Source organism: Macaca fascicularis, chromosome 2, assembly GCF_037993035.2.
Source record: "Macaca fascicularis isolate 582-1 chromosome 2, T2T-MFA8v1.1".
Lineage (NCBI taxonomy): Eukaryota > Metazoa > Chordata > Mammalia > Primates > Cercopithecidae > Macaca > Macaca fascicularis.
This window is the reverse complement of record NC_088376.1, coordinates 23836143-23863400: the sequence shown is the minus strand read 5'-3', so window position 1 is coordinate 23863400 and position 27258 is coordinate 23836143. Positions and strand designations below refer to the sequence as shown.

Below are 27258 nucleotides of genomic sequence, written 5' to 3'. Positions count from 1 at the left end.
GGCCTCCTGGCCGCACACCCCGCCGCCGCCGCCGCCGCCGCCACCGCCCCGGGCTGCCCAGCCGGTACTGACTGCCCCTGCCAGGCTCCGGGCCGGCGCTCCGACGCGCTCACAGCGCCCGGCTTGCCGACCCCGACCCCGGGCACTACGCACTCGCTGTCCCCGGGCCGGCCGCCTCCGCACCTGCCTCCCCAGGTGTGGGCGCTCCCCCTCGTCCTAATCCCGGCCGTGCCTTCCCAGGGGTGGTGACCGTGCTGTGGGTTTGGTGGCTGCGCGTCCACCCAGCCGATTGCCTGCGCGCATAGGTGCGGGTTTGGGCGTCGTTACTCTAGTTGGAGAAGAGGAAAGAATGGGGAACGAGTGACACCGGGACCGGAGGGCGAGTCTTCCAGGAGCACGCCCTGGCCTTCTTTGCCCGGCCCGACCGGCGCGACCCGTGCCGCCGCGCTCCTCCCTCCGCTCCCAAACCACTTGTGGCGCGTGTCGGGAGGACAGGGCGATCTGGCTCCTCCTGGGGCCTCCGCTGGTCGGGCCATCTGGCGGCTCTCTTACCACCACCGCCACCCCAAGAATGGAAGTTTGGGACATGCGTGGCTTGCCCTTAAGGAGGACACCCCCGCCCCCACCGCCATTATGCATATCATGGGAGAGGTGCGTACAGGGCTCAGACACTCCGCAGATCCCAGAAGGGCTGCCCTATTAATTTGTCTTTGCCCTGGAAATGTGCAGATAAAACCAAGAAGACAAAGATAATGTATACTCTTCAAGAGATCTTTCCCGGGCAAATATAGGTCTCTCAAATGCCCCAACCTTAAGTCCTGGCGACCAGGAAAAGACTTGCTTTCTGAGCTAGAAGGATACTTGGGAAATACCGAGTCCTCAGACAGCTAAAATGTAGTCAATAAGGAACAATAGTTGCAACAAAACTACTTTGACAACAGAGTACCATTAATTTCTTAGAGAAAATATTAAAATAATTCCGACATCATAATTTAATATTCACATCTATTCGTGTAACACGCAGTGTTATAGAGTTATGACGATATGGATCCTCAGCGGCCTGACAATGTATAGGTTTTTTATTGGAGGGTTCTCTGGATTTTCAGCCAGTGACATGTATGTTTTATTCTCGCTTCTGAGCGTGCCAGGGAAAGCGGGGAGAGGCCCCGGACCCCTGCCAACAGCATTATCAACCACCCCCCTGGATAAGCAGAGTTTCGCTGATGCACTTTTAAGAAAGTTGAGGCCCCAGAGACGCCATTTCCCTTTGGTCCTCGGTGAGAAATCCGTGCTTTCTTCTCTACTCTTAATAAGGCTGCACCATAGGACTTGCAGGCTTCTGTAGTTGGAGAGCTGTTCTCCTTTGCAGGGAAGTTCCTGGGCTTTGCTCCAAAGCTGCCCCGGAATGTTTTGGTTGGTTTGGAGAAAAGCTGTGGCGTCTACACCACTTGTTCCAAGCAGGCGGCCCCCTGGTGGCTAACTGTGGGGGAAAAAGCTGGCCACTGAGGAAGAAGTCTGGCGCAGGTAGGCCCCAACAGTTGACAACCTAGTGTTCCGGTCTTCTTCACAGCGTGTGAACAACTTAGTATTACCGCGGGGTGAGGTGAAGCAAATCTTCCTTCAACACGGTGGATCATAGGCCTCGCGGCCTACTGGAACTTTTGATTTTTTTCTCTTCCCGAGTATAATTTGGAGCTAAATTCTTTAAGAAGGAGACATACAGAAGACAAAATGTCACAAAAACTGTTGCTTCTCTTTGTTCGAGGGCTTTGTCTTTCTGATCTCATTTTGCCTAGAAATTTCGGAAATAAAGAGCCAATTAAAGCATGAAATAAATAAAGGGTGTGGCATTATTCAAACAATTCATGAGAATATGGTGGTAACAATGTTATATAACAATGGGGGAGGGCAGTTTTACTGCAACCTAGTTGTATCATTAACATTCAACTACTAGTGTTCCGTTTTGAACAGGACCTCCAGGGGCTGTCCTACAGGCTGCATGATAATGGTAAAGAAGGGTTACCAAGAGATCGTGGCATTTATTTTTCTGGTTTTATACAAGGTAGGACAATGGAGGAGAATGTCATGATGACTTGATTGAAGGAAGAACATTTATTCAAACTTGAGATTATGTGGTCATGTGTTCCAGCTGACCTGAGAGGGCACACCGAGGCTGTTTCCAGGACCCTTTCCCATATTTCACCATAGACATCCTCATTACCAGGATCTATACCTTTAAGCTGATGACTCAGTTCAAGAAAGCAATTCATTCATATATTTATTTATTTAGCAATAAATAAATAATTTTCTTACTGGGGTAAGAAAATGAATGAAACAGAACCTCACAGGGCTCGGATTGGGCAGAAGTGAGTGAGGCCAGTGGTACAAGTGCAGGATCTGAGCCTGTCTTTATTTAAAATTTTGATGTATTGTTCATCATGAATAATTGTTGCATTAATTTTGATTTTTAAAATAGTGCATTAAAATATTTCTCCTGATTTACTGAGACTTTTTTTTTCTTTTTGGCATCCCCTTAAATTTCACACCAGGGATGAGTGCCTCACTTTGCCTAAACCTAGTCCCTGCCCCGCAATGCCCTCAGTGTTACCAGAGTCTTTTCAGAGAAGCAAAGTTCAAGTCAGAATGTCCTAGATGTTAAAGATAATTAATATATAGTAAAGGACTTGGGATCAGAGAGTTAGAGATGTGGGCATGAGGGGAGGGAAAAATCAGGAAAGATTTCATGGGAAGTGGTGGTACTTGAACCAATTCATCAAAGATGGACCACATTTTGCCAGGGAGTATTGGGACTGGAACCCCTGGTATTGTTTTACTTATTTAGCTACTTCTCAAGCTGGCTGTGCAGCCACCTGACCTAGCCCTGGATATTCTGATTCTGTCTGTTCATTGTTAGTTCCTGGAACTTATTTTTGCTATAAGGGCCCCAGTGATTCTGGTCCATAGCAGCTGGGTAAGAACTCCAACCCTTCAGGAAAGACAGTTTCTTGGGGAAGATGATAGGGTCAAAATTATCCAATTCAAGTACACTCTAATTCACAGCACAAAACTAACTTTTTATTTCATATCTTGGTACATGCCCATTTTTATCTACACTCTGCCTTTGGCTTACTGATGAATAAGGGAGACCGGAAAGGAAAAGGAACTATAGGTTGCCCTATGTTTCTCTTTCCTTCTATGTCATCATTTTCAAACTAAGTGGTTACAGACAAGTATTAAATAACATAAGAAAATACAGAGAAAGTTTCCTTGATTGTTGCCTTCTTTTTGCGTTCAAATCAAGCTCTGGTTGGAATGGAAAGCATGGCAAACCCCATTTTGGGGCTGTCACTGTCCTCACTTAGTCATTGATGTGACATGCTTACCTCATACTCAATCTGAGTTTTGCAGACCTCCCACACATTGTGTGCCCACAGGGATTCTGTGCCCCTGGGGCATCAAGAATGCTATGTGTGAGTTGAAAAGTAAAGAATGGCAGCAGCTATGCGTGTTATCTGTATTTCCTCTGTTCATGCACATGCTCCATTGTCCCATCGACCTTCACTTACAAAAGTTCAAAGATAAAATTATCAGGAATTTCAATATGGTGACAACAAAGCATTAAACGAAGTGCCAGGCCCCAAGCACCAAGCCCTTTCGAGCATGGGTTGTATGCAACTGCACAGACCACATGCCCATGAAGCTGGCCATGGGGAAAGAACTTGATCCTTTATTGTGGTAGAATCCTAGGGCATGTTGGAGGTGCAGTAGACATTCTGGCATGGTTGGTTATAGCAAGGAGTACATAACATAGCTAACATGTATTAAACATGTATTATGTTTCAGGTACTGTCCTAAATATTTCATATATCTTTTAAAGTTTGTCAGAGGACCCTGTGAAACAGTATTAGTATGTACTTCATTTTCCAGATGAGAAAACTTAGGAAGGATAAAACTTAGAAAGATCAAATAATCTGCTCAAGCTCAGGCCTGGGTACTGGGTGATAGAGGGTATACTCTTAATCAGCTCATCATGCTACCTGTATGCGACACAAGGAGTTATTGGACAGGCACATGAGGCTGAAAAAGGTGAGCATGTTCTGGCAGTCATGAGACGTGTCTCTAGCCCTTCCCTTAAGGAACTACTGTGCACTGGGACAATCAGAAGAGCCCTAAAGAAAACATGTATGTCACTGGCTACAAAACTCCCTAATCACATTCTCTTACCTTGTTTTCTAACTAGAGGTAGAAGATTCTGAGGCCCTGGGTGGGAACTGGTAAGCCACAACCTGGAAGAGTCTTCTATCACCATGTGGAGGAGAACTAGAGCACACATGTTGAACTATTACTGAGATTAAGTGATCAACTTCTTTTGCATTGTCACTGAACGGCAAGTGTTAATTTGTTTCAGTAATTGGTGCTCCCTTAACACACCTGTCAGCCAGGCCAAACTCTATCACAGCATAAATAATCTTTTCCTCAAATAAATACAGGTAAAAGAATAAAATACACCTAAGTGCATTAATATGAATATAGGTTCAAAGCAAAATGTTGGGCTAAAAAATGTTCAGAATGGTAATTTTTTAAGTTGATATGTAATATATGTACAGTAAAATAGATAAAACCTAAATGTTCAGTTCAGTGAATTTTTACATGTTCGTACCCCTGTATAATCACCTCCCAGAACAAGATAGAAAATACTTCATATAAATGGAATCATACAGTGTGTTTTCTCTTATGTCTGATTTCTTTCACTCAATGTTTTTGAGGTAAATCCACATTATTGTGTGGATTAGAAAGTTGTTCTTTTAAAATTTGTTTGATATTACATTATATGAATACGCCACAACTCATTTATTCATTCTCCAATTGATGGACTTTTGGGTTATTTCCAATTTGGGACTATTATGAATGAATCAACTATCAACATTCTTGAACAATTATTTTTGTGGTACATGCACTCATATCTCCTGGGCATATGCATAGGAGTGAAATTGATTGTCATATATTTATCTGAGTTATTCTATTAAAGCTCTCTGAGGTACTAGCACAATTATGAACAACTAGAAAATGATTAGTTACCACTTGCTGACTTCTGTTCATTCTTATAGTTTTCACAAATAAAATATTCAAACTTATGTGCAGTCTAACTTGATTGAGTAAATATTCTTCAGTATCACAAATAGAAAATCCTCAAAATGATCAATATTCAAAACTACTGTTGCCTTGTGTAGCAATTACAAGCTCTGCTTGCAGCTGCAAATCATTTTTATGAACTAAGCTATGTATTAAAGCTTATGTAAAAATGAAGATGCTGATAAATTAAAGTATACCAAGAAAAAGGTGAATGGTGGAAAGGAAGGTAAGAATACCAAAACATTTCTAAATTAAATCTTACTTTTCAGCTGTTTGAAAGATAGGTTTAAGACATGCTGAGTAATTGCTAATTGGACTGTAATAACCTATGTTCATTGTGAGCACACAAAAGTACAGTACATTGTTAAATTCTTTGTCAATCACAGAATAAATCTAGTGGTTCAAGACACAGCTTCCCAAAACATGCCAATTAAGTGTCCTTCCTTTTTGAGTTATGCTTATATGCATAAAAAATGGAAATGTAATTGTTAAAACTTTGGGGAAAATATCCTTTTTTAAAGGAAAGGAATGAGGTAAATCTTACTCATTTTCATGGAATAAACTTTAATATATCTAGATATAACAACACATATAATAAAATGCTATGATTATGGGCTATTTTCAGATCCTTAAAATCCCTGAATGAGTCATATCTGAAGTGGCAGTCATAACTTCAGATTTGCTTGCCGTTGTCAGTTATTTTAAATGAAATTCTCAATTTGAGGGCAAGATGGGTCTTACTGACATCTCCTATTTTCATATATTATAGCTCTCTTTCACAAATAAACTTGCCTTATCCTGTTTACAAAGTATTGCATAAAATGCTAGTCATAGCTCCTACAAACAAACTGTAGAACATATTTTGAACTCTATAAATGATACATTTGAGGCAAACAAATCTACAGCTAGTACAAGAAAGGACTGAGTTTTCATTATGCAGATTTAGAACAAAACCCTGCACTGTAGTTATCATACCAGATAATGAATAACAATAATTTGAGTTCCAGGTTTGTGTCCTTTCTAATCATGTGATTTGAGCATGTTACTTAGCTTCTGTAAGCCTCGGTTTCCACAACTGTAGAAATGAAGAAAACCATCATACCTACCTGATAGGGATGGCATGAGGAATCTGTGGTAATAGATGGATAATGCTATGCATGGTGCCTGGCACATAGTAGGTGGCTCATTAATGTGATCCATCATTATTATTTTGGAAAAATATAATTTATGGCATTTGAAAACACAAAAATGGCAAAGGCAAAATTTTTATCTTGAAAGATACTTTTTTCCGAAATCAATTATTCAATAAATATTTACAAATATTTGTAACAATACAACTGCCTCCTACCTGGGCAGACAATTCTAGGCTGTAGAGAGAGAAGAGGGGGAGAGAAAATCAAAATCTTTCACGTTGTGGTGCTTGTCATTGAACACGATGTAAATTCTTTGAAAGAGAAGGAGCACTCCTATCTTTGGCAAGGATTGGGCACAAACTCAAACACATGTCTGAATTCAGACTTGCAGAAATAATGTCTCTGGAGACAGACTCTTTTGCCCGTCTATGAGTTCAAGCCCTTAACAGTGTTTCTTTGGAGGAAATGACTCAGTTCCTAGAGAGACCTTTTAGTGAATATTTTCCCTGTAGCATTTCCTAACTGCTACTAATCTCTTAAGTTGGAATGCCCTTCTCTCACATCCAGCTTTGAGAATGCCAGGAATATTTTTTTTCCAATGCAGGAGAAACTATTCTAGAGTCATCTAGAGATTTCCAAGTGTTGGAATTGGAGCCAGTCTGATTTGAGCCGGGCTCATAATTACTTGTGTGCCCTTACCTTTGTCATTTCTTCCCTGGTCCTCCTGTACACATGCATCAATGGAAGGACTAAGTAATGCTTAAGATCCATCTCAGCTCTTACATTCTGGAAGTCAGTGCAATTCTACCCCCATTCAATGATCAGATAAAGATCTGTATTTTCTGGAGTGCTCCTTATTCCTTCTTAACAGTATTTTTGTGTTCATTATTAGCTAAATGAAGAAACTTGGGAATGCATGGATTTAAGTTCCATTCCTAAAGGCAGCTTCTTTTGGGAAGGCAGAAAAGCAGCTTCTTTGTTTTTCTGATGATTTTAATGCATTTTTTATTGGCAGGTAAGTCAAATGACAGGATGATTTTATTCATTAGTTTGGATAAACCACAGATTGAATTTACCATCACTTTTGCTTTAATTAATTTAAAGCAAAATTAATTAATTTAATTTAAAGCAAAAGATCTACCACCACTTTTGCTTTAATTAATGGCCAGAGGATCTGTAAATTCAGGTCATAAAATGTTCTTTGCTGGTATTTCTTTCAGTGATTCCTACTCATTCTTACACCCATTCATGAGATTTAAAATATCATAATAAAGTATAATCCTTCATATGAGGACATTTGAGATTGCTGAAGGTGATGATGGACATTTTCTCTCGCTTACTTTTCTTTAACCCCTTTACCTGTGACCATGAAAAAATGATATTGATTCAGACTGTTGGATGGATTGACATGAATGTGTCCCTGCCAGGAAGTGTCTCACTCTTATCATTTATATGCCTCCTCCTAGATTCTTCCTTTGGGCCTCAATGTGGTATCTGAAAAAAGGCTCTGTGGATGCTGAGGTTAGAGGAAACACAGGCAGTGAAAATTGATGTTGAGTCAGTCACGTTATTGCTCTAAGATCCATTAGCTAACTTCCTTGTGCCCTAACTTTTTTTTTTTTTTTTAACCGATAAAATGAAGAGATTCCACCTCGCTAAGGAGATTAACTAAAAATCATACTTTTAAAATGTTGAGCAAATTGCCTGGATCTTGCGTGATCAGTAAAAATTAGTTTTCCTTTTCTTCTCACAAAGCTCCGTTTCCTTCACTTCTTTCTGAGTAGAGCCATGCAGTTTTATGATTGATGGCGGAAATAAAGTGCACCTAAGAGATAGGCAGAGACCTGAGACCAAAATTTCCTCAAGAGAGGCAGTGGTGAGACTATGAGCTTATCTCCAATCCCCTGCTCCATGATGTATTATGTACTTGTAAGTGCTTGGAAAATCAGGTTGCCTATCCAAAGAAAGACCACGTGAAGAGAAGCAAAAAGAAATGTCTGCTGAGTGTTCTCTGAGTCTGTTTTCTCATCTGTAGCATGGGTAGATAGTTTCTGTCTTTTCTGCATCAGGAAATTAAATTATGAGGATCTAATGAGGTAAGGAATGTGAAAAACATCTCCCAAATGTAGAACATTCTAAAAAACATAATCCATTTTTATCTGGGAAAATCCACAAATACAAAATGAACCACACTGAAATAATGTGTCTTGACCTGAACAATCACAAATCCTCCTACAAACCAGAAGCAAGACTGTGAATTTAAGTTACACCTGTTCTGGTGTCAGAACTGAAACCAGTAGACCTCAACAGGTGAAATGTGACAGATGAGCAGTTTCCTCTTATGACTTTTAGCCAGTAACTTAACCCAAACTCCTTAATTCTCAAAGTTCCCTTTTAAGAAAAAAGAAAAACAAAAAAGCTATTTCTAAATGTGAGTCAGGAAAATAATTCAGCTGAAAGCTGGACCCTGGACCCTAGTAGGTGCTATAAGCCATAACTGATGAAAGATAGTCACTCATAATTCATGCTGTAATGGGTGACAAGGACTATGGCTTGCTAACATAGCAATGGGTATTAGGAAAACCAGTCCTTGCTATTCCTCCAGCACAAGTTCAATTCTGCCTCAGGGTCTTTGCACACACTGTGCTCTCTACTGAAGCTCTCTTCCCAGATTCTCACATGGCTTCTCCTTCACTTCAGTGAGGTCTCTGATGGTCAGAGAGGCCTTACCTTACCATTTTATCCAATAGAACAACCTCTTATCATTCTTTAGCCCACTGGTTATCCAAACATTGTCCTCCCTCTAGCAGTATGAGTATCACCTGGGAATTTGTTTGAAATGAAAATTCTGATCCCCTACTTAAGAATGCTGAATCAGAAACCTTGGAGGATGGGGCCTAGAAATCTGGATTTTAACAAATCTTCCGTGTGATTCTGATGCAAGTTGAAGTTTAAGAACCACTACTTTAGCCCTTTACTCTGTTGTACTACACAGTCCTTATTACCAGCTGACATTATATTAACTGTTTGTTTCTTCTCAGATTTATTGTCCAGCTCCGCTGCTGGAATACAAGCTCTGTATTGGAGCTTAATTATGAGAGGGTATGTACAGTAGCTATATTAAAGACTATATTAGAGGAGAAAGACTTGTTCACTAAGGTATCCCTAACACTCTTCAAAATAGTACCTGGCATAATGGTGGCCCTCAAAAAGGACTTTGAGATGAAATAATGATTCGCCACTACAGCATTGGCACAGCCCATCAGAAACAGAATATAATTCAGAATGCGAATATCGATGCAGCATCTAAATTTCTATTCGGGTGACAGGAACAGATGACCTAGAAGGCTTTCGGGGCCTTCTTCAGGAATTATGTCTTTCATTTTATCAAATTTTACCAAGTTAGATTTGTTAAAGGTCCTGTAGTTTGCAAAGGCTACACTTGGGGCCACGACCCAAATCTCAAAGTTCTTGTACAGACCATTTACCATTACGTTCAGAGTAGGGTTTCAGCAATGACTATAATGTTAATAGCATGGTGCCAAGAGATTATAAAAGTTTGGGAAAGATGGGGCTTTAACATATTTTCAGCAGTTTTGTGTGTGTGTGTGTGTGTGTGTGTGTGTTTATTTACTTTGTGGATTCTTATTATCTTTAATTTGCTAATTTGTTTTTCAATCTCTAAGTTGAAAATGCTGTAGAATGCAGTAATTCCCAAGTTTTGGATCAGAAAGTCCCTTTTTATACCTTGAACAACCTTGGGAAACTAGTGAGTTCCACAAACACTGCTGAACTCACACAATTTTATAGACATTTGACTTTCCTCCTTAAGAAAACAGACAGTAATATGCTATCTGTGACTGTTATCAGTTAGCTTTTACTGCATAACAAAACCACTCCAAAAATTAGTAGCTTAAAATGGAAATCACTTGTTTTTCATGAATCTGTAAGTTAGCTCGACAGTTCATTAATTTGAGGTTGGAAAATCTATGGTCATCTCAGTGACATGTCTGGTGGTTGGCAGACCCATCAGCCTTGGGAGCCCTCAGCTGGAATAGATCAGCCTTTTTCCTCATTGTCTTTTATCTTCCAGCAGAGTAGTCAGGGATTCTTACACAGTGGTCTCAGGGCCCAAATATCAGCAAGAGAGTGAACTCTAAAGAAAATGCACTATTCAAGTCTCTGCTTTTGTCACATTTACTAAAGTTCTATTGGCCGAAGCAAGTCACATGTAGAATGTCCAGCTTTAAGAGAAGGAAAAATAGGCTCCACCTCTTCAGGGAAAGGTCTGCAACGTCATGTTGCTAGGATATGTTTAGAGGCAGAAGCCAAACATTTGGCTTGAGAAGTTTAAATGAGAGCAACCATAGGCCCCTTTTATTCCTCTCTTGGAATTGAGTAACATCTTCAAAGGGGTTCTCGACTGTTGCTGGTTCTTTGCTCAGCTTAAGGGATTCATCACTATACCAGGAATTTTTCTGTCTCAAGCCTAGCCATAGTGCTTCAGAGATTGGTACAAAAAGCTAAGAGCAAAGGCCTCTGTGTATGTGCAGTTGTGAGCTGGTCTCGGAAAAATGATGTCACATACTGACAGGTCGGGGCTTACCTTCATTTTATGTCACAAACATAGGAAAAAATAGACTGCGGCCAAATTATACAATGTATGTGTGCACAGAACAATTGTGCAGGGTGTAGTCACCTTATCACAGAAAAGGGAAGGACACGTGCTTTGATAATCTCAGTACAGTTGACCGTCAGTACACCTTGAGTGGGTAGCTTTTATCTCACCCATGCAACGTTTATTGAGGGCAAAGTGTCAGAGGCCAGGGTCTGAAAATGTCATGGTAGAGAAAGCAAAATTATCTCTTCCTTTGAGTCAAATGAGATAGAAATACATCTAAACGTATATCAAGACAGCCTGGGCGACAGACTGAGAATCTGTCTCAAAAAAAAAGTATATCAAGAGAGATATAAAGAGACATATGTACATATATTTTTTATATATATATATATATATGGAGGAAAAATGTGATAGATAAGAGAAGGCAATGGATGAAGGTATTTAATTTACATGAAATAGTCATAGAAGGCATCTCTGAGAAAGTAACATTTCAGTTAGGAGTCAAGGTATGAGCAGAATATTGTATATTATCTATATATGTGATATATAAATGATTACTATATCATTATTTTGTGTATATATACATTATATATGATGTGTATATATACAAACATGTATACATATACATTACACTTACGCACATATATAAATACACAAACACACACACACACACACACACGTATATAAATGAAATAGAAACTGGAAGTAAATCAGAAAGGACAGACTAAAGCAACAGGTAACACATGATTAAATGATGACAGAATACACCAGAATGTGGCCTGAAAAAGAAGAGAACTAACATTCAAATCATTGTGAAAAATATAAAACTCTTTATCCTGAAGCCCCATCAATGTTTCCCCATTTTTCCTCTTTTATCATATTGCTGGATTTGAGTGAAACATAGTTTAGAAGAACATCTGCTTTCAACTATCATCCTGTTCTACAGGCTGTGATCTCCAAGCAGAATAAAAAGCAGAAGGATTGCATAGACTCTGTCAAGTTAAAGATCACATTTAACCATTAGTTGATGCACTATTAGAAAAGGGGAGAACACATTTCATGGTGTTTGGTGATGCCACATTCAGATTTTACAGTATATTAAAGTTAGGAATAACAAATACCACAATGTTTAGAATGAACACGTGGTCATGATTCACTGTGATGTAATAGTCCATGCATGTGTACTTCCTAATGACATGTGGAACACAAAGGAACAAAATGTTTCCTCTCTTCTTGTATCCTAGGTTGAGTTCCTCCTTTAGGGTTTCTTTATTTCCACCTTTGAAAAGGATCTTGATCCAGTGTGTAGAGTTCAGACTGCCTCACTCCTTTTCATTTGTATTTGTATTGCAAACAGAGTTGTAGGTCCAGGTTTCTCAGTCTTAGCACTATTGACATTCTGGGCTGCGTAATTCCTTATTGTGAGCGCTGTGTTTTGCACTGCAGGAAGTTGAGCAGCATCCCTGATCTCTACCCACTAGATACCAGTAGAACACACTTCCCCTGACCCCCTCAGGTTGAGGCAACTAAAAATGTCTCCACAAATGTCCCCAGGAGCCAGAATCATCCCCAAATGAGAACTTCCTGTTCTACCTTCTGTTGTCAGAAAATTTGAATTTTGCTGCTGCTGCTTAAATAATTTTCTAGACTAAGAATCTGATGTCTGGAATGTTTTAGCACCTTATAGAGAATAGAGAAAAACATGGAGCTTATTAATAACATATATCACTTAATACATTTCTATCCTAAAATAATTCAAATCAGAACCTTAATGTTTTCCTCAAAATAGATGAAAAGAAAACAATTCTGAAGTATGACATTTCAAGTAATATATTTGTCACAAAATGCCCAATAGACAGAAATAAATGTACCAAAAATAAGGTTATTTTTACAAATATTGCTGCAAAGAAAAACAAAGTGCATTTACTAATTATGAATCATCTACAATTCTTATGTTGGCAGTTAGTCCCCAGAAATGTAGCAAAGGAAACTGATAATCTAGGAAATGCACAGTACCCCTAGAATACATCTGAATATTTTATAGTATCACCTTGCTTCCTTATATGGAAGTGTCTGAATACAGAGCCAGTGTATTTAAATTTGTAACTCTACACTTCTTCCTCCCTCACCCACATGATACTCTATTACTCAGTGGAAACATTGCAACATAAAACAATTCATCTTTTCAGAATACATCAGCACTTAAAATAGTGTGATCAGATTGAAAGGACTGTAAAAAGGTTCATTTTCTCAGGTTAGGGATGAGACCAAGTAATGCATACTTACTACTACTGCCAACATCATAAAATCATGAGAGCAAAATGGACCTAGTTTACCTGCTGGAGGTTAGCTACACAATGATGATAAATTAGCAGGGAGTTTTTAATGTGCCTACATCACCCGTGACTAGTTAGCAAAATGTTTACCTCCGAAATAAAAGCCCAAGTCAGTGGAACGTTTACAGGTCATTAGAAAAGATAAATGAAAAACCTGTCTGACCCTAACCTAGACTTGACTACACACACTCATTGCCTATGGGAAATAAGCGCAAATCAGACAGCCTATCAAACAAAACTCATGTATTGTTAAGAGGGTCCTCACTAATATGTTGCCATTCAGGGAAAGAAGATGTGGAATAATGAAGTAAAGTGAGATTTATTTTAGTTTCCTCCAAATTCCTTTCTATTTAAAACATTTTCCCATCTGTCATTAAGAGTTATCACCTTGGCAATAGCAAATGAGAAAGCAAGACTTACAGGGTATGTGTACATACATGAATACAAGGCATTTGGCTTAACATTGTGCTTGCAACCATATTTAATTGAACAATGAATATATTCGAGTAGAATATACAGCATTATGTATTTCACCTTCTATTCATTTGTAGCAACCTTTTGGTAAGTCATCATTCAATAAAATAAATACAATTTTCTCTGAAATGTGAATGATAATTGAATAGATAGTTGAGTCTCTTATACCAATATATGAAAGCTCAGGGGGCCAAAGATTGTATCATTTCATTCCTTTGGAACATAAATGTAAGAAAAAACACTCTCTGAGACTCTAGAGCCAAACTCCAAACAAATGGTCTCTTATGTTCTCCATTGGTCTGCTTACTCTTGTTTCGTTTATATTTCTTGTCAAGTCTAGTTATGTGGTTTCATGGACGCTTGTAGAGCTGAAAGAGCAATCTAAGAGCAGGTTGAAAGAAGACATTCGAGAAAGGATAAAATTTGGTTGAGCAGCAAGAGATGTGTTCTTGAAAATTAAGGTTAATCTGCTGTCATCCTGGCAGCAAAGACCAGAAGCTCTAAGGCAGTCACATACCTATTTTGCCTATTACACTACAGTATCATAACAGGTAATCAAGCGATCATAACTATCAGAGAATCAGAGTTCTGGATTGTTTGGGCCCTCAAAGTCTGCTCTGGCTCTCCTTCACACCCTTTCTTTATTATCTGTCAAGTGGTCTTCTTATCTATGTTTTCATACCCCTGAAGAATGGGAATGGGCTATGTTCTGGCTCATCCAAATAACTGAGAAAGAATTAGACAAAGCCAAGGACAGAACCCTCTGGCACTCTACAAGCAATATCTATCCAGAATGACACCCATCCATTAATCAACTCAACACATTTTGGTATTGCCTGGTAAGCCTGGCTAGTCCAACATCTATGCCTATACCATTTCTCCAATTTACCAATCTAGTAGTCATAACAATAAAGGAAATAGTTAGCTTTACCTACTCTCAGAGAACTCGTGCTGACTTGTAAGTTTCACTACTATCTCTTCTCGGGATCTATGACTGTCCCTTCAGGAACAGAGCCCGGAAATATTGTTCAGGTTAATAAGTTCATAAGTCAAAAGGCCATGCTTATTTATCCCTTCTGAAATCAAGAGGAATTATCTGATAACTGCAACCAAAAGAAAAGCTAAGTGGTATTTAAAAGCCCCTTGTTCACATATATAAGAATAAGAATGATATATTTTAGAAAAGTTTTCATCAAAAAGGGATTAAAATGAAAGTGTCACATCTGAGGTAACCTTCACTTGGGTGGAAAATTTACTTACCAAAGATTCATCATCACTTAATAATCATGCCAGTTATAGGAAGTAATTCTGTAGATTGTTGGTTCCCAAAATGTGGTCCCCAGACCAGGAGCGTCATATCACCTGAGAGTCTGTTAAAAATGCAGACGCTTAGACCCCACCGAAGAACTGCCTACAGAATCAGTATCTCTGAGGATGAGGCCCAGCAATCTGTGTTAATAAGCCATCCAGTTGATTCTAGGGCACACTGGAGTTTGAGAACCACTGTCATCGAAACTAAAATAGAATTAAGATTATAATGGTTAGCCTTCAAGCATTCCTAATATAAGGCTAATGGTAATGACGATGATGATAATTTTAATAGACAACATTTTCTGGCCACTTACCTGTGCATGTAAGCCTTGTGCTTAGTACTTTAGGCTCTATATCAATTAATTGTCAGTAGAGTCCAACAAAGTACTGCTATTCCTATTTTACAGATGAGATAATGAAATTGACAAAAATTAAGAAATTTGCCCAAGGTCAGCCATTACATTGCAGAGTTGAGATAACCATCCAGGTGTAGCTGATTACATACACACACCCCTCCACCCCTCACACACACACCCTCATTCTTCACTATGATGCCATGCTGCCTTCCAGAATCAAGAAAAAAAAAAAAAGAAAACCTTCCCAACTTAAAATGCCTCTGTCCTGAGGACCTCATCAGGAAACATCCCCCTTTGTCCACCTTCTCAGCAGCCAATTATCTGACCCTTCAGATGAATCCTGACCTTCTCTTCCAATCTCTTGGAGCTCTAGAGACAAAATTCCCATGTTAATATGAGATTAATTTTTCTCAAAAGTGAACCTGAATTTTTCATTCTTTCTTTATATACAAAAATGGGCCAGTGTCTTCATTATAAACTGGATTGAAGCTGAAAAAGACACTCACTGGATACCATCTGGATCTTTACTACTCAACGTGTAGTACCCAGACCATCAGTACCAATCTCATTCTGGAACATGTTAGCAGTGCAGAATCTCAGGTCCCACCCCCGACCTGCTGAATTAGAATCTTCATTTTAACAAGATCCTCAGGTGATCGCACACACTGACACTCGAGAAACATTGGCTTATCTAGACATATCCTGAGGAAGATGAGATCCCAGGAAATTGAATGATCCATTCAGGGTCACAAATCTAGTTAAGTTGGAACTTACCCTCCCACTGAATATGTTTTTTTCTATATCCCTGCAGCTTTCAACAATGTTCCATAAAAATAATGTTACCGCTGCTGCTGTTGGCTAATGTTATTGAGCACTTCCTATGTTCTGGACATTGTGCTAATGACTTTATATGGATTATCTCATTTACTCTGTTACCACATTCTATGAATTTAGTACAGTTCTATTATTATCTCTTTTTTTTTTTTTTTTTTTGATAGGGAAACCAAGGCCCAGACAGATTTAAATACTTGCTGTAAGTCATGCAACTTCCAAGTGGTAAATCAGGGTTTAGAACCCATGTAATTTGACTTTGAAATCAGCCTGTACATACTGGCCTGCATGTGTATCTTTAATTTTTCTCACCACTTTCAAAACTCCTATCATACATCTCAATCAATCAATCAATCAATCAATCAATCAATCATATATCTATCTAATTGTTTCGAGAGCAAAAAGTTTGTAAGACGGAGCCAGGCCAGGTGCAGTGGTTCACGCCTGTAATCCCAGTACTTTGGGAGGCTGAGGTGGGCAGATCACCTGAGGTCAGGAGTTTGAGACCAGCCTGGCCAACATGGTGAAACCCCATCTCTACCAAAAAGTACAAAAATTAGCTGGGTGGCGCATGCCTGTAGTCCCAGCTACTCAGGAGGCTGAGGTGGGAGAATCACTTGAACCCAGGAGACGGAGGTTGCAGTGAGCCCAGATCATGTCTCTGCACTCCAGCCTGGGCAACACACCCTATCTAGAGAAAAAAAAAAGATGGTGTCATACTGCTTGATGTTTATTTTCCTTTTATCAATCTCAGTAATGGCAGTTCTTTTCTATAACTGCTTAGAAAAGAAAGCAAAAGGTCCCTTACCTTCCATCCCATCATCTCATCCCTTATAGCTCAGTTGTCCTACCCTTCAGCTATCCTTCCCAACCCCTCTCTCGTCACCTCAGGAGCCCTGGTTTAGCAATCATTGTGACTTTGAGGTTGTGAAGTCCTTGCCTACTGAGTTGAAAAGACAAGAGAGCTGTTGATTCCCTACTTCAGGAGTGCTCAAAAGTTAGAGGGAAAAAAACATAGGAACAGTTATGGCAGAGCCATATCTTAGATTAATGAATTGCTTTTGTGTGCTTTCTTGAAAACTTAACATGTAAGAGGTTATTTCCTGTAGCAACTTTTGCATACCAATCAACTTAACATCTGAAATGCAACCCACGAGTAAATTAGAAGGAGTCTATGTTATGTTCCAAAATGATTATAAAAATTCCATTTCTCTACAGCACCTTTAAAAAGTGTTGAATGTTCTAGAGTAAAATGATTTTCCTTATAAGATGCTGGTACATCCCCCTCACACTGTAGACACACACATTCAATAAGTAAAAATAATATGAGAAAAGCCCAGATCTATAAAAAAACACCTGAATTAGAATATGACTTTAACATTTGATTTTGAGTTAACTATTAAGCATCATGAAAACAGTCTTCCATTTGCACAAAAGCCAATTTCTACACAACTTTTCAGAGTCTGGCTAGTATATGTAACAAGATGAACTACAGATACTTTTGCTAGGGTCACTGTGGATCTAGACAATAAACAAATACTTTAAAAATCTTTGCTATGTGAATCATAAATAACATGTCTGCACAGATTTGTTACATTCCCAAAGAAAAGTATTGGAGAATTTTATTCATATCTGGAAACAAACTCAGTTCATTTATTGGTGTTCTCCATAAAGCGCGCGCACACACACACACACACACACACACTCTCTCATGCACACAAATAGACACATGGTGCTTGATTCGAAATATCTTCTTTTAGGCTTCAGTATCCTCAAAGTAAAGGCCTTTCCTTATTCATGTTTTAATTTATTTTACTATGGCTACTTGTTTTCTTGTCTTACTAAATATTTGCTGAACTGAATAACACACCTTAACTACATATATCTGGAATTTCTGTTGTGAACTTTATTTAATGGCAAATGGAAACGATTTGTGGGTTTTGTGGGGCTATCATTTTCAATCTCCTGATTTTTGTGATTTTGAGGGGCTGGCCATAATGCTATAGAGTTCTCTGATTTTATTTCTTTGGTACAAAAAAAGCAAAATGAATGAATTGTGATTGAGCCATGGAACCCAGTTGCTTGCATATGTAATAGGGATTCTAAATTACCACATAAACACAGCTGCAGTTTTTCAGTCCGAAGGCCTCGAGAAGCATGCCGACTGGGGAGTGGGGGTATTTGGAGCTCTAAATTTAAGTGCATTATTATGAGCTGTGATAGACAATCATCCCTTCTTATTTAAATCTCTGGGCAACTATAAAACTAGACTGAGTCAAGTTTCTTATCTATGCCCAAATCTGAGCAAGCAAGCTTAGCTCATATCTTAAAAGTTGACAGTTGTACTTTATGGTATGTCATCAGCTGCTACATTTATGAAGCTACCAGAAGGTTAATAGTTTAGGAACAGTTTATACTTTAATTATCTCATAAAAGATATTTCAAGTCATCCAAATTGATATACATCATGCTTTCTTGTAGGGCAATGACTTCACACAGGAAAACAGATGTTTATTTACATATACAGACACATATATACACATTAAAACATTTGTGCATGAATTTTAGCTTGAAAACAATAAGGAAAGGTAAATTTTAAAATACATTTTCTTGCTAGTTTTCGAATCACTCATATTGGAGGAGAAAATACCTCTACATAAACTTGTTCACTAAATTTGTTATTTAAATTAATTTAACAAGAAATATGTTTCATGATTTAAGCAGTGCTTTCATAAAGTTTATAATTCAATGCCTTCTTTTAATATGCTTAATAATATTTAAGATATTTTGAACAAAATTAATTAATCATTTATGGAAAATAGAATCCTATGGCTATAATCCCTTAAAGTATTCAATTGAAGCAAATCAAATCAGGAAAGTTTTGCATACAAAATGAAATGAGAACTATCACCGTGCCTTAATACTAATTAAATTAATTCAATAAAAAATTGGAATCAGAGTCAAAATGGCCACATTACAGCATTGACTCTGATTCCAATTTTTTATTGGATACACAAGATGGAAACCATTGACCTCAGACTGCTGTAAGCCCTCAAAAATGGAACACCTGTGTCTAATTCTGTATTTGTGAAAACTATGTTGTCCCTCATTATATTTTTCCCCTTATTCCTTGGTAGTAAAACTTCTAGCTGTACATATGGCTCCCGAGAATGAAGACTGTGCTCCCTAGCATCCCTTCAGCATCTTTGGGGCTACTGGATAAATTCTGAGCAATGGACATAAACAAAGTGTTGTGTGGTTGCATCTGGGAAGTTCCTTTATGCTTTGCCCCTTATTTTTCACCCTCCTCTTCCTGATGGCTGGACATTTGTACAATGGCCAGACCTGGAGAAACCATCTTGGGGGCCCTTGGGAATGGAGGTCCAGCCTTGGGGAGCAACAAAGTCAGAGGATCCTAAATTTCAAGAAGTAGGATCCTGGAACTTGGGCTTATAGACTTTTAAATGAGAGATGATAAAAACAGAAAGGCCTATTTCATTTAAGAAATGAATAGTTTTTATTTTTCTATTACTTCTAGTCAAACCTAATCCCAATTCCTATTTGGCTGTGACATCAGATCCTTGTGCAGTGACTGACACATAGGGGGTGTTCAATAGATGTTTGAAGCAATCTGGGAGGTATTCCTGATACCTTCTCCTTCCCCATATCCAACTCAGCATTGACTTCTATCAGTTTTACCTTCTGACATCTCTCAAATCTGTGCACTTGTCTTAATCCCCCTCTACTCATGTGAGCTGAAGCTTGCCTAGACCTTGTCTTGCCTAGGCTACTCAAAAGCCTTCTGAACAGTGTCATCATATCACACCCTTTTCCAGTAAAAAACTCATTTTTTGGTTTTTTTAGGAGCCAAATCCTTGACATAGGCTATAGGTCTTATTTCACATCACTTTTAGTCTTGCCGTCTGAGTGCCCCATTTCCTTCCCACCTTTTCTGAATTCACTTCTAGGAATCCTCAGGACTCCCCTTAGCACTTCCCAGAAAAGACTTCCTTCTGCAGAAAATCTCTCATTATCTTTTTATGGAACCACACATTTCTGTATGTGACATAGCCTGTCTCTCCCAGTAAAATGTAAGCCCCAAAGAGGTAGCCACTGTGGATGTTTTATATACTTTTATATCCTCAGTGTCTAGTATAGTGCCTGGTACATATTAGATGCTTAATATAATTTGCTGAATGAATAAATGGTATTGCAAATGCCATTGTTGGGATTTGGCAAATCAGTGGGCTGGCAGTTACTGGGATTTAAAAGACAGAAAGAGAGGAGGAAAGAGAGAAGGGGAGAGAGGGAGAGGGAGAGACAGAGAGAGAGAGAGCAGTGGCGGGGGGGGGGGGACTTTTATGTTTACCTTATAAAATAGCCATTTAGCTCCCTCGCTTAGTCAAATTCTAAATAATCTTAACTCCTAAGATTGGATGGACTAAAGTTTGAAGCCTACTGTCTTCCCATCACTGTCTTGAGCCTGACATCTAATAATTAGATCAGCAGTCATCAAAGTGATTCCAAGACCCCTGGTGGTCCTCAAGACCATTTCTGGGGGGTCCATGAGATCCTGCCTTTCCAAGCTGGATACAGTCATATTTTCTTCACATACTTCAACTCAAACAACATACTGCAGCAGATTGAATGCAGAAGCAGTTATGGGACTCCAGCTATACTATTACACTAAATGCTATGGTTTGAATGCTCACTCGAAAAATCATGTTGAAATTTCATTGGATAAATTAATTGGGACATGGGACCTTTAGGTGGTAGATTAATACCCTTATTGCAGGAGCTGGGTATTTATCTCAGGAGTGGGCTCCTGATAAAAGGATGAAGTATGGTTTCTGTTTTTCTCTCTGCCTTACATGCTTCCTTGTCTTTCTGTCATGTTATGATGTAGCAAGACGGTCCAACAGATACAGCCCCTTGATCTTGGACTTCCCAGCCTCTAGAACTATGAGCCAAATAAATTTATTTTCTTTTAAAATTATCCGGTCTGTGATGTTCTGTTATATTAGCAAGAAACGACATTTTAACATTTTGCAAAAATGTAAAATAATGCCTTTTGTTCACTAAATAGTTTCTTGTTTTGGAAAATATAGTTGTTTTTAAGAAAACATGTTCTTTACATTAATACATAAGGATTTATCATTGTTAATTTTAAATGATTAGTAAAAATATTTTAAACATTACTCATTTTCCATTCCAATACTATTGATGCTATTTATAATACCCTATTTATTTATGCTATTTATATATCCTATTTATAATCCTCAGAACCAAAGCTCTTTGGGGTCCTCAATACTTTTTGAGAGTATGAAAGAGTCTTGAGACCGAAGCATTTGTGAACTGCTGCAGTGAAAAAATCATTTCTTTGGTTTAAGACTTAGTCTCCTTAATCTCTCAAACTACAAGTAAGTAGGAATGCAGCAGTAGAAAGAACCTAGATTTTTGGCATTAGTCAATGTGGCTTGGAAAGCTGGTGTAGCCTTTAACTGGTTGTGTGACCTTGAGGAAGTCAAGTAACTTCTGAGAGTCTCATTTTTCTCTTCTTAGGATAAAAACACCTCTGCAGGTTATTGTGAAAATAAACGAAAAACATGAGAAAGCACTCAGCATAGTGCTGGCACATAATAGGTATGCGTTTGGCACGCAGAAGTATTAAATTTTATTGTCGACTATACATTGGTGTGTGTTTGTTAATCTTTTTTCAAATAGCTTTTAACGGTCTGGTGATGCAGTGGTATGTGGTAAAAGTTTAGTAACTAGGTCTCTGGAAATAAAGATTCCTGTTTTTTAGAATTTGCTGACTCCCATGCTGTAAATATTCCTACCTTGGCTGATTTTAATGTTTGTTTGGAGGAGATGGACTCAAATCACTTGTGAACAGGTATGAGGCAGTTTCAGCATAAAATGTTCTGGGCCCATGAGTGGAATCTAGAAAGAGGAGACACATAAGGTAGAATAAGAGTCTCAGGACCTGATGGCAAAATTTCAGCTAATTTAATATTTTGCCTCAAGCCTTTCCTTTAACGCTTAGAGTTCCCAGTTTTCTTTTTGGTTGGATTGAATCATTGGTATCACCAACAGGGTGCCATGAAGACTTTCGTATTCAAGTTATCTGCCACCGACTCTCATATTTCCACCAGAAGAGTTACTATTTGGGGAGACATATTGTCCAGTTAACTTAGTTAAAATAAGGGATCATTGGCAGATTAGTCTAGCTTAGAAGTCACAGATGTAATGCCCTAAAATGATGCTGCAGAACAGTGGATCTCAAATAGTGCACCCCAGACAAGCAGCAAGGTATCACCTGGTTGTTGGAATTGAAAATTATCAGATCCCACTCAGCCCTATTACATTGTAAATTCTGGGGGTGGGGCCCAGCAATCTGAGTTTTAACAAGCCCTTCCTAAAGAACCCCTGGTGTAGGAGGGGTGGGAAGACTGCAGTGTTTGGAGCAGGGAGTGATCTGGGCATCCTCAGTACCCCAAGGGAGCCTGGGGCAAAGACAAGCTGAGACTGGGCACAGTAGGTGCTGTTGGTTCCCAGCTGGAGCCCCTTCATTGATCTGGTACTTCCCTCCCCTTCTGTGGTGTGTTGATTGCTAAGGGCCCAAAGATGTTCCCTTCTGTGGAGTACTGCCAGGGCTGCATGACAATAGCTACAAAAGCCTCCCCCTTTGCTTCAAAGTGAGACTAACCCTGTGATGTAGTTCATGTTCCTAGTGGGATAGACTAAAGTCAGTTTCCAGTTGAGATGAGAGTCTTGCTCACCTTCTCCCCTGCCCAATTCTGCTCCCCCCACTCTTCTCCTAACAGCACTCCTGACGATAATTGCCTCAGCATGAATCTTGGTCACAGGTTCTGCTTCTAGGAAACCTGATCTGAGACGGGGTTTCAAAGTTAGACAATTCTGGGTTTGTGTCTGGACTTCCCGGCTTGTTAACTATGTGACTTCAGGTTTGTTGGGTAATCTCCCTTGTCTTAGTTTCCTTAGGTGTTAAATGGAGATAATGATGCCCACTTTGGGGGTTTGCTGTGGTAATGAAAGGGACACTGTATAGAAGTCCTCAGCACAGTGCCTAGAGGGTGGTATGGACTGTCCAGAGCCTCCTTTGATCTTTCACTGACTCGCCTTTTGGCCTTGGGCATGTTAATGTTTTCATGTTGTCTGTTTCCTTTGTGGGGACTCACGATGTGTCTAACACCAGGCTACCTCATTAATAACTAGAAGTGAGAAATATTGTTTCAAGTGGTAAAGTACTTGGCAAAATGTGGAGTGTGGGCACAAAGCATAACGAGCACTAACTATACAACAGAAGGTGGAGATACTGGGAAAGAAGTGTCTGGGAGTTCAGAGGCTGGGAGAGGTGGGTGCTCTGGCTAGAGGCTTCCTGGGATTTTCCTCCCCCACCCCCTCCCAAGTAGCAGCAGAACAGTGAACTTGAAGACCTTGGAAACTGCAACTTGGTTCTGCCCAAGTCTGAGGAGTCTTATAAACCCCGAGGCAAAAAAAAGGAGAGATTGGGATGACTTCCCGCCTATGCCCTGTCTTTATCCAGAGTTCCTTCTTGTCTTTGAGGTCTAGACTCAGTTGTCTCTTCACAGAAGCCTTCTCCAACCAGCCCATTTTACATGCCCTTCTCCATCTCATGGCCCAGTTTTACTATTTTCCCAGCACTTACCTCCACTAGGCAGTAGTTTGTCCGGGTGTTTGCTGAGGTGTGTATAGTCTGTCTCCTGTTGGAACTCCTGAGGGTAGGGGCTCAGTGTGTCCTGCGCCCTGCTCTTTCCCAGCTACACAGTAGGTCCTCAATCAATACTTGGTCTTGGAGCCACTGGATTCTAAGATATTGTTGGTAAGTGGTAAGCGGGTGCAGCCCTTTGGAAACCTCTTGGCCATGTCTACCAAAGCTGAGCAAATGCCTTCGTAAGATCCAGCAATTCCATTCCTAGTTATTTATCCACAGAAAAGGAAAAGTGGTCATCAAAAGGCATCTACCAGAATGTTCACAATAGCATTTTTTATAACAACCACAAAACTGGAAGCTACCTATATTTCATTAAAATAGAATGAATAAACGAATTGTAATATATACAAAGGAATACTGTGTACAGCAATGAGAAACAACCATCTTCAACCATAGGCAAAAACATGGATGAATCTCACTAGCATGCTATTGAGTGAAAAGAACCCAGACACAAAAGAGCACATTCCCTATGATTCTATCTACATAATGTACAAAAACAGGCAAAACTAGTCCTGGTGTTGGAAGACAGGGTAGGGATTGCCCCGATTGGTGGAAGAGCTGAGGGGGCATTGAGGGTGCAGGTCATGTTCTGTTGCTTGGTGTGACTGCTAGTTAAACAGGTGTGTGAAGTTCGTGAACAAGCATCTAGCTGTGCATCAGGCACCTTTGATACTGCAATGAAATATACATTACAACAATTGCATGGGGTTTTGCCCAGGACAGTGTAGCCGGCCTCAATAAAATTTCCATTAAAAAAGACCTGCTGGGAGCTTGGAGTCCCAGAGTTAGGAGCTCACTCCTGCAAGATCCGCGCGGCCCCATCCTCCCTGTTCTTCCGACGCTCTGCCAGGCCAGCGAGGGCTCACCAAGCTGCCTAACGCACAGCGGAGGAGTCTCGAGTCCCGGGACCCGGGAGGGGTCGCCCAGCGCTCTCAGCCGGCTCGCAGAGCCAGGGCCGGGCTCAGGGAGCTTCACAGCAAGAAACACTTAAGGTGTAAAGCTCCAGCGAGCAGTCGATTCTCAGTCCTGCAGCCTAAGGCAGCCCCTCCAAGCCGTGGGCGCCTGCCGTCCGTCTCCTCACCGGGGCGCCCTTTACTCGGTCACCCGGGGCACGCCCAGGGGCTTCGCCGAGCTTCGGTCCGCCGTGGTCGCGGCCGCCGGTCGCCAGGAGCCCGGAGCCGGGACACGGGGGTTGGGGGTGGGTTCCAGTGTCGCGCGGGAGTTCAAAGCCCGGCACTGGCACGGGGTTCCGCCGCCGCAGCCGCTGGAGCCTTGGGCTCCCGCCGCGGGGAGAGCGGGGGGAGGGCGCCTGTCCCGGAGTGACCCGGCGGCGGAGGAAGGGCGGGCCGCAGGCGGCGGGCCCGGGGGACCGTGAGCGGGCGGGCGAGGAGCGGGTGGAGGTCGACTGAGTGGGGGCCACGAGGCCGGCGCCTGGTCGGGAAGAGAGTGGGAGATTCCCCCGCGAGTTCAGACCCGGGACTGAGGGAAGAGACACTTGGAGTCCTGCGTCTCCAAGTTTTGCTCCAATGCCCTTGGCATTGAATGCATGTGTGGCATCTATCCTGGCTTAGGCGATTTGATGTTTTCAATAGGCCTAACCTCACCAGTGGTGTGCCCGGCCCGGCTGGCTGGCGGCTGCTGTCCCCAAGCCCCCCGCCTTGCACCCACCATTTACGCAGTCACCAGGCCTTTGCACTGCCCAGCGCTGGAGGGGGCGACCAGAGCCTTAAAGACTCCACGGAGGGCAGACTCTTACCTCCTGACTTATTCCTCCTTGCGCGGCAGGGGGTACTGAGGTCAGGGGTCCGGTGGGAGGCTGGACTGTGTGTGTGTGATGGGCGGAGGAGTGGGGGGAAGGGAAGTGGGCGGTAGGTTGAGAGTCTGTAACAGCAGCACATCCCAGGTTCCACCCCACCCACAGGGCTGGTCAATCCTCCCGTCTCCTGGGGTTTGTGTGAGAGGAGAGTACAAAGGTCAGATTGTCCAAAGGATAGTGGGTTCTGCTCTGAGATTTAATCGTGAAGGCATCGCGAAATGGCCATTGAATTTCTCGATCATCACAGAAGAAAACATACTACTTTGAGTTTCCTGAAGTGATTTTAATTTTCATCTGGGCAGGTGGTGATAACTTCTGGAAACAACAAGGACTAAAAAGAAAGGAAACTGCAGAAAGTGGAGGGCCACAGAAGCAGCAGCTCACAGGCTTTTTCTCAGGGGCTTGTCTCAGCTAGTGTTCCAGGACTAGCAATCCATAAACATTGCTTGCCCTGGGGAGGGGGGAGATTTCACCAATACTACATCTCTTCGATTTTTACCTATTTCCTTTACTTGGTCCTATTTTTACGTGGTCAAAGAAACACCTGTATCGTATACTCAGATTTTCCCCTTAATTATAAGTTTCAAAAAAAAAGTCAATAAAAGACAAAATGGGAAGTGTTGAAGCACTGTCCAGAAACTGTAGTAATAGCAATATAAAAAGAAGGGTAGTAAACTGACCTTAGCAAATTTGCACTGCCACTAATTTGCTAGTCAAGTGACCCTAGTTTCCTGACTCTGTTTCTTTAGTAAAATGTGGGCGTTATCATAGGTGACCCCAAATCCTGAAGTTCCTTTGTGTGTGTGTGTGGAGGGGTGAGATTTAAAAATTTGATTCAAATAAATTTCCATTCGCTGTATAGTTCAATATTTAATTCCCTGCCTGTTTTAAGCTGAGGAATAGATGTCTGAACATACATTTCCTCATCCTAAATCCCTTTGATCCTCTCATAATGCTCAAAGTGCAGTGCTGATGTCTGGCAGGCTTTGTGTTCAGTTTGTACCATTTGCAAATGTAGTGAGGATTACAGTGGAATGGAGGAAAGAATGGCTGCAGGATTTCTTGGACCAGAGAAACTCACACTTCTCTTTCCATTTTCACTCTCATTAGCACACAACTTTTAAAAGTTGGCCTGGGCACAGCAACACTTTCACACATCCATACTAAAATCCATTCTAATCTTTCCCATGGGATGTAATTCAATTGAATTGACATTCTAATAAAATACTGGCGAAGACACAATCACAGTTTCCCTGCAATGCGTAATTAAAATAGCACTATGCAGTTGCTTACACTTCAGATAATGGCTTCCTACATGTTGTTGGTTGTAAAATTTCAGGGTTTTCATTTCTGTATGTTAATAGAACATTTAAAAACTATCCTTTTTAGCAAAGTGGGTTGTAATCTTAGTTTGTCGTTGCTAGGAATGTGCTAAAGCCTAAGTCTGCTTTCAGATTGGTCTTGGGCAGTAATTTAATGTATCAAAAA

The 27258-nt window shown here is 40.6% G+C and overlaps 1 protein-coding gene and 1 long non-coding RNA gene across 4 annotated transcripts in view; both read right to left on the bottom strand.

The window, feature by feature from the left end:
- Positions 1-573, bottom strand: part of THRB (thyroid hormone receptor beta) — a 371812-nt gene extending 371239 nt beyond the window's left edge. For both annotated transcript variants that reach the window (XM_045387040.3, XM_045387039.3), the window contains exon 1: positions 184-573. The gene's annotated coding sequence lies outside the window, so the exon portion shown is untranslated. The remainder of the gene's footprint in view (positions 1-183) is intronic.
- A 407-nt stretch (positions 574-980) lies between these two features.
- LOC135969613 (uncharacterized) lies at positions 981-25747 on the bottom strand. 2 transcript variants are annotated; one of them, XR_010584908.2, is made up of 4 exons: positions 25711-25747; positions 23889-24155; positions 22036-22138; positions 981-1792 (listed from the first exon to the last, which is right to left on the bottom strand). It is a non-coding gene; the product is annotated as an uncharacterized lncRNA (long non-coding RNA). The 2 variants fall into 2 exon arrangements; XR_010584907.2 differs by lacking the exon at positions 981-1792 and adding an exon at positions 11312-15212.
- Between the last annotated feature and the right edge of the window lie 1511 nt (positions 25748-27258).